Here is an 8,694-nt window from a genome sequence, read left to right as displayed (position 1 = left end):
ACAATTGTCTGCCATGCTGAGACGAGAGAGTGTGGGAACACGAGTTTTTATCAGTCATGGAAATGAAAGATAGAGAAACAAGCTCTAGGAAGAAAAATAATGGAATTCTCGGCTCTCACCTCCATCCACACTTCTGATTAGTTCTTTGAATATTGACTCTTGGTTTTTCTCCAACTCTGTACTGTTGATCGTTCAGGAAATAAGATATTTTTCTTAGGCCTTACATATCATGCATATTCCCTATATGCACTACTTTTGACTAGTGGCCTATCGGCTCTGGTGCAAAAGTAGTGGACTATTTAGGAAGCTACAGTGATATTTGGGACCCGGTCCAAACTTCTGGAACATTCTTGTTGAAGCCAAGAGAAGAATCTCCCCCTCGACGTAGAATGATCGGGCATCTTGGTTTGTAGAAAGTGCCATTCCCAACTCTAACAGATGTATCCCAGCGCAGTCCAGAGTCAAAACGATCTTTCTTGATCAATCTATTCCAACCAACAGTATGGTTGAAGGAAACCGGGCTGTAGGCTGTCTATCATGCAGAAAATAGATAATAATAATAATAAGCCATTTAGCACGCTTTTATCCAAAGCGACTTAAAGTCATGTGCGCGATACATTTTTACGTATGGGTGGTCCCGGGGATCGAACCCACTCCCTGGCGTTACAAAGCGCCCATGCTCTACCACAGGACCACATTGGAAGACTAAATAGGCCTTGCTCACCAGAATGCCATGCAATAATAGAATGACTGCTTCAATTTAATTGACATCAGTAAGTTTTCTGTGTCATATCTGCTTCTTTTCGCGGCAACTGATGTTTAGGGACCGGGGAGAAAATCTGACAGATTTTCTGTGCAGAATTTCAAATTACACTCAGTTTGACCGGTTGTAAGGACATGTTATGGGGGAAAAAAAGTATTTAGTCAGGCTACCAATTGTGCAAGTTCTCCAACTTCAAAAAAGATGAGAGGCCTGTAATTTTCATCATAGGTACACGTGAACTATGACAGACAAATTGAGAAAAAAATCCAGAAAATCACATTGTAAGATTTTTATGAATTTATTGCAAATTATGGTGGAAAATAAGTATTTGGTCACCTACAAACAAGCAAGGATTTCTGGCTCTCACAGACCTGTAACTTCTTCTTTAAAAGGCTCCTCTGTCCTCCACTCGTTACCTGAATTTATGGCACCTGTTTGAACTTGTTATCAGTATAAAAGATACCTGTCCACAACCTCAAACAGTCACACTCTAAAACTCCACTATGGCCAAGACCAAGAGCTGTCGAAGGATAAGAAACAAAATTGTAGACCTGCACACAGGGCTGGGAAGACTGAATCTGCAATAGGTAAGCAGCTTGGTTTGAAGAAATCAACTGTGGGAGCAATTATTAGGAAATGGAAGACATACAAGAGCACTGATAATCTCCCTCGATCTGGGCTCCACGCAAGATCTCACCCCATGGGGTCAAAAATGGTCACAAGAACGGGGTGAGCAAAAATCCCAGAACCACACGGGGGACCCTTAGTGAATGACCTTTAGGAGCTGGGACCAAAGTAACAAAGCCTACCATCGTAACACACTACGCCGCCAGGGACTCCAAATCCTGCAGTGCAAGACGGTCCCCCTGCTTAAGCCTTGTACATGTCCAGGCCCGTCTGAAGTTTGCTAGAGTGCATTTGGATGATCCAGAAGAGGATTGGGGAGAATGTCATATGGTCAGATGAAACCAAAATAGAACTTTTTGGTAAAAACTCTCAACTGTCGTGTTTGGAGGACAAAGAATGCTGAGTTGCATCCAAAGAACACTATACCTACATGTGAAGCATGGGGGGTGGAAACATCATGCTTTGGGGCTGTTTTTCAGCAAAGGGACCAGGACGACTGATCCGTGTAAAGGAAAGAATGAATGGGGCCATGTATCGTGAGATTTTGAGTGAAAAACCTCCTACCATCACCAAGAGCATTGAAGATGAAAACGTGGCTGGGTCTTTCAGCATGACAATGATCCCAAACACACCGCCCGGCAACGAAGGAGTGGCTTCGTAAGAAGCATTTCATGGTCCTGGAGTTGGCCTAGCCAGTCTCCAGATCTCAACCCCATAGACAATCTTTGGAGGAGTTGAAAGTCTGTGTTGCCCAGTGACAGCCCCAAAACATCACTGCTCTAGAGGAGATCTGCATGGAGGAATGGGCTAAAATACCAGCAACAGTGTGTGAAAAACCTTGTGAAGACTTACAGAAAACGTTTGACCTGTGTCATTGCCAATAAAGGGTATATAACAAAGTATTGAGACTTTTGTTATTGACCAAATACTTATTTTCCACCATAATTTGCAAATAAATTCATTAAAATCCTACAATGTGATTTTCTGCAATTTTTTTTCTCATTTGTCTGTCATAGTTGACGTGTACCTTATGATGAAAATACAGGCCTCTCTCATCTTTTTAAGTTGGAGAACTTGCACAATTGGTGGCTGACTAAATACTTTTTCCCCACTGTAGAAAGCTGTAACGACCCAACATGTTTCTGATCAGATTTCAGTTCGGTTTGACGCATGTCCAGGTATCAGTTTCAATTTAGCCCATCTGAACAGCAGGCTAGTTCCCTTGACGTGCCATAGGCCTAATTTGAAGTCCCCGTCTTGTCACTTCCTCGAATTTGTATAGCGCCTCACAATCACCACAGATAACACAGCAGACACTGCTATCAATCCTGTTTTACCACTTCACCAAATCATTCTACAACATCACTGTTCTGGCCCTCCCTTCTCCCAAACTTTTAACTCTCCATTTCACAGCTTTTCTCTTTATTCAATTCAACTCTGACATTGTCCTTTTTTGCCTCAGTGGATCGATCGTAACTGTTTCTGCCCGTTTCCCAAAAAGCGTTTGGCGTGTTTTAGTTAGACCTTAAAGCTCAGGCTTACTCACTAATGTCAGATAGCATCAATAATGAAAGACAAACCTCATTCCTAGCCTATACTGTAGATAGAAATTGAACAAGAATGATTGTTTTCTCTTTATTCAACCCGCCCTTCACCCCCGCTGTTCTTCCACACCTATGTAATGACCCTAAACCCTCCGCCCTCTGCGGAAATAACCATGGGGACTGCGGGTTATAGGGTCAACCACGGGGACTGTGGGTTATAGGGTCAACCACGGGGACTGCGGGTTATAGGGTCAACCACGGGGACTGCGGGTTATGAGTCAACCACGGGGACTGCGGGTTATGGGTCAACCACGGGGACTGCGGGTTATGGGTCAACCACGGGGACTGCGGGTTATGAGTCAACCCGCGCATCACTAACACACACACACACACACACAAAATATGGATGGGCAATTTGAAATATTTTCACTATTTGAATAATATCCTTAAAAAAATAATATCTGATATCCGGATAGTCTAAATACATGTGGTTTGTATGTACATTTTTGTCAGAGAGGGGTGCTGCTCTGCTTGGGCAACAGGGCGGGGAAGGGCTTGTGCTGTGGAGGGAGGGAGTAGGTATACTAGTGCTAGTCAGACCAACATGTTGCTGCCATAGGTTATCTATCATACCATCTGGTGGTGCCTGTCTTGACTGCATCCAATCGATGTAAAGAAGCTAGCTGCGCTAGTTAGCCAGCTAAGTTAGCCAACTAGCTAGCAAGGCTAATGGAGGCTATTTTTCTGCACTCCCCGTCCTTGTCTACAACAACTGCATTCAGATTAAACAGCAGCCCGCCTGTTGTTCGTTGTTGTTCCTTCTCATTAATGTGGCTTCATTCGGTGCTTTTATATCCACATTTACATATTAGAAATATAAAAATAATCCTGAAGCAACAGGAAATGATATTATGTAAATTATAATTAATGGACATTTTTGTAGGGGATGATACATTTTCTGTTAGGGCAAATCAAGTCTGACATTTCTAAGTGGAAATTGCACTAGAAGGCTTTAAAACTCAAATACACTACAAGTTTGCATTTTCCTGCTGTACAGGAAAATTCTCAGCAACAAAAGTCTGGTCAAATTAAGATCCTACATCTGACTGTTAGTGTTGCTTTGATTGCCATGACAACAAGCTACATGGGTGAAACTTGTGCAGGTTACCGGTATGTCTTTTATGGAGCGACGTCATAAAAACAACATTCAAAAGTTTGTTTTATTAAATTTAGAATGTCAAATGTCATGGTATAAACTTATGTATATAGAGAAGCTGATTAAACAGCATGATCATTACACAGGTGCACCCTGTGCTGGGGACCATAAAAGGCCACTCTAAAATGTGCAGTTTGTCACACAACACAATGCCACAGATGTCTCAAGTTTTGAGGGCTCTTGCAGGACTGCTGACTGCAGGAACGCCCACCAGAGCTGTTGCCAGATAATATAATGTTAATTTCTCTACCATAAGCCGCCTCCAACATCGTTTTAGAGAATTTGGCAGAATGTCCAACCGGCCTCACAACCGCAGACCACGTGTAACAGTCCTCTGTCTTCTCACAGTACTGATACACCTGTCCTCTGTCTTCTCTACAGTACTGGATACACCTGTCCTCTGTCTTCACCACAGTACTGGATACACCTGTCCTCCTGTCTTCACTACAGTACTGATACACCTGTCCTCTGTCTTCTCTACAGTACTGGATACACCTGTCCTCTGTCTTCTCTACAGTACTGGATACACCTGTCCTCTGTCTTCTCTACAGTACTGGATACACCTGTCCTCTGTCTTCATCACAGTACTGGATACACCTGTCTTCACTACAGTACTGGATACACCTGTCCTCTGTCTTCTCTACAGGACTGGATACACCTGTCCTCTGTCTTCTCTACAGTACTGGATACACCTGTCCTCTGTCTTCATCACAGTACTGGATACACCTGTCTTCACTACAGTACTGGATACACCTGTCCTCTGTCTTCTCTACAGTACTGGATACACCTGTCCTCTGTCTTCTCTACAGTACTGGATACACCTGTCCTCTGTCTTCATCACAGTACTGGATACACCTGTCCTCTGTCTTCTCTACAGTACTGGATACACCTGTCCTCTGTCTTCTCTACAGTACTGGATACACCTGTCCTCTGTCTTCTCTACAGTACTGTACTGGATACACCTGTCCTCTGTCTTCTCTACAGTACTGGATACACCTGTCCTCTGTCTTCTCTACAGTACTGGATACACCTGTCCTCTGTCTTCTCTACAGTACTGGATACACCTGTCCTCTGTCTTCTCTACAGTACTGGATACACCCTGTCCTCTGTCTTCTCTACAGTACTGGATACACCTGTCCTCTGTCTTCACTACAGTACTGGATACACCTGTCCTCTGTCTTCTCTACAGTACTGTACTGGATACACCTGTCCTCTGTCTTCTCTACAGTACTGGATACACCTGTCCTCTGTCTTCTCTACAGTACTGGATACACCTGTCCTCTGTCTTCTCTACAGTACTGGATACACCTGTCCTCTGTCTTCTCTACAGTACTGGATACACCTGTCCTCTGTCTTCTCTACAGTACTGGATACACCTGTCCTCTGTCTTCACTACAGTACTGGATACACCTGTCCTCTGTCTTCTCTACAGTACTGGATACACCTGTCCTCTGTCTTCTCTACAGTACTGGATACACCTGTCCTCTGTCTTCTATACAGTACTGGATACACCTGTCCTCTGTCTTCTCTACAGTACTGGATACACCTGTCCTCTGTCTTCTCTACAGTACTGGATACACCTGTCCTCTGTCTTCACTACAGTACTGGATACACCTTTTCATCTGTCTTCATCACAGTACTGGATACACCTGTCCTCTGTCTTCTCTACAGTACTGGATACACCTGTCCTCTGTCTTCTCTACAGTACTGGATACACCTGTCCTCTGTCTTCTCTACAGTACTGGATACACCTGTCCTCTGTCTTCTCTACAGTACTGGATACACCTGTCCTCTGTCTTCTCTACAGTACTGGATACACCTGTCCTCTGTCACTGGATACACCTGTCTCTGTCTTTCTCTACAGTACTGGATACACCTGTCCTCTGTCTTCACTACAGTACTGGATACACCTGTCCTCTGTCCTCTGTCTTCACTACAGTACTGGATACACCTGTCCTCTGTCTTCTCTACAGTACTGGATACATCTGTCCTCTGTCTTCTCTACAGTACTGGATACACCTGTCCTCTGTCTTCACTACAGTACTGGATACACCTGTCCTCTGTCTTCTATACAGTACTGGATACACCTGTCTTCACTACAGTACTGGATACACCTGTCCTCTGTCTTCTCTACAGTACTGGATACACCTGTCCCTCTGTCTTCTCACAGTACTGGATACACCTGTCCTCTGTCTTCTCTACAGTACTGGATACACCTGTCCTCTGTCTTCTCTACAGTACTGGATACACCTGTCCTCTGTCTACACTACAGTACTGGATACACATGTCCTCTGTCTTCACTACAGTACTGGATACACCTGTCCTCTGTCTTCATCACAGTACTGGATACACCTGTCCTCTGTCTTCTATACAGTACTGGATACACCTGTCCTCTGTCTTCTATACAGTACTGGATACACCTGTCCTCTGTCTTCTCTACATTACTGGATACACCTGTCCTCTGTCTTCTCTACAGTACTGGATACACCTGTCCTCTGTCTTCATCACAGTACTGGATACACCTGTCTTCACTACAGTACTGGATACACCTGTCCTCTGTCTTCTCTACAGTACTGGATACACCTGTCCTCTGTCTTCATCACAGTACTGGATACACCTGTCTTCACTACAGTACTGGATACACCTGTCCTCTGTCTTCTCTACAGTACTGGATACACCTGTCCTCTGTCTTCTCTACAGTACTGGATACACCTGTCCTCTGTCTTCTCTACAGTACTGGATACACCTGTCCTCTGTCTTCATCACAGTACTGGATACACCTGTCCTCTGTCTTCTCTACAGTACTGATACACCTGTCCTCTGTCTTCATCACAGTACTGGATACACCTGTCCTCTGTCTTCTCTACAGTACTGGATACACCTGTCTTCTCTACAGTACTGGATACACCTGTCCTCTGTCTTCATCACAGTACTGGATACACCTGTCCTCTGTCTTCTCTACAGTACTGGATACACCTGTCCTCTGTCTTCTCTACAGTACTGGATACACCTGTCCTCTGTCTTCTCTACAGTACTGGATACACCTGTCCTCTGTCTTCTCTACAGTACTGGATACACCTGTCCTCTGTCTTCTCTACAGTACTGGATACACCTGTCCTCTGTCTTCTCTACAGTACTGGATACACCTGTCCTCTGTCTTCACTACAGTACTGGATACACCTGTCTTCACTACAGTACTGGATACACCTGTCCTCTGTCTTCTACAGTACTGGATACACCTGTCCTCTGTCTTCTCTACAGTACTGGATACACCTGTCCTCTGTCTTCTCTACAGTACTGGATACACCTGTCCTCTGTCTTCTCTACAGTACTGGATACACCTGTCCTCTGTCTTCTCTACAGTACTGGATACACCTGTCCTCTGTCTTCTCTACAGTACTGGATACACCTGTCCTCCGTCTTCATCACAGTACTGGATACACCTGTCCCTCTGTCTTCTCTACAGTACTGGATACACCTGTCCTCTGTCTTCATCACAGTACTGGATACACCTGTCCTCTGTCTTCTCTACAGTACTGATACACCTGTCCTCTGTCTTCTCTACAGTACTGGATACACCTGTCCTCTGTCTTCTCTACAGTACTGGATACACCTGTCCTCTGTCTTCTCTACAGTACTGGATACACCTGTCCTCTGTCTTCTCTACAGTACTGGATACACCTGTCCTCTGTCTTCACTACAGTACAGGATACACCTGTCCTCTGTCTTCTCTACAGTACTGGATACACCTGTCCTCTGTCTTCTCTACAGTACTGGATACACCTGTCCTCTGTCTTCTCTACAGTACTGGATACACCTGTCCTCTGTCTTCACTACAGTACTGGATACACCTGTCCTCTGTCCTCTCTACAGTACTGGATACACCTGTCCTCTGTCTTCACTACAGTACTGGATACACCTGTCCTCTGTCTTCTGCACTACAGTACTGGATACACCTGTCCTCTGTCCTCTGTCTTCACTACAGTACTGGATACACCTGTCCTCTGTCTTCACTACAGTACTGATACACCTGTCCTCTGTCTTCTCTACAGTACTGGATACACCTGTCCTCTGTCTTCACTAGAGTACTGATACACCTGTCCTCCTGTCTTCACTAGAGTACTGGATACACCTGTCCTCTGTCTTCTCTACAGTACTGGATACACCTGTCCTCTGTCTTCACTAGAGTACTGGATACACGTCCTCTGTCTTCACTAGAGTACTGGATACACACTTGTCCTCTGTCTTCACTACAGTACTGGATACACCTGTCCTCTGTCTTCTCTACAGTACTGGATACACCTGTCCTCTGTCTTCTCTAGAGTACTGGATACACCTGTCCTCTGTCTTCACTAGAGTACTGGATACACCTGTCCTCTGTCTTCTCTACAGTACTGGATACACCTGTCCTCTGTCTTCACTACAGTACTGATACACCTGTCCTCTGTCTTCACTACAGTACTGGATACACCTGTCCTCTGTCTTCACCACAGTACTGGATACACCTGTCCTCTGTCTTCACTACAGTACTGGATACACCTGTC

This window comes from Coregonus clupeaformis, unplaced genomic scaffold (assembly GCF_020615455.1).
Source record: "Coregonus clupeaformis isolate EN_2021a unplaced genomic scaffold, ASM2061545v1 scaf2935, whole genome shotgun sequence".
Lineage (NCBI taxonomy): Eukaryota > Metazoa > Chordata > Actinopteri > Salmoniformes > Salmonidae > Coregonus > Coregonus clupeaformis.
Note: the sequence above shows the minus strand (reverse complement) of the source record.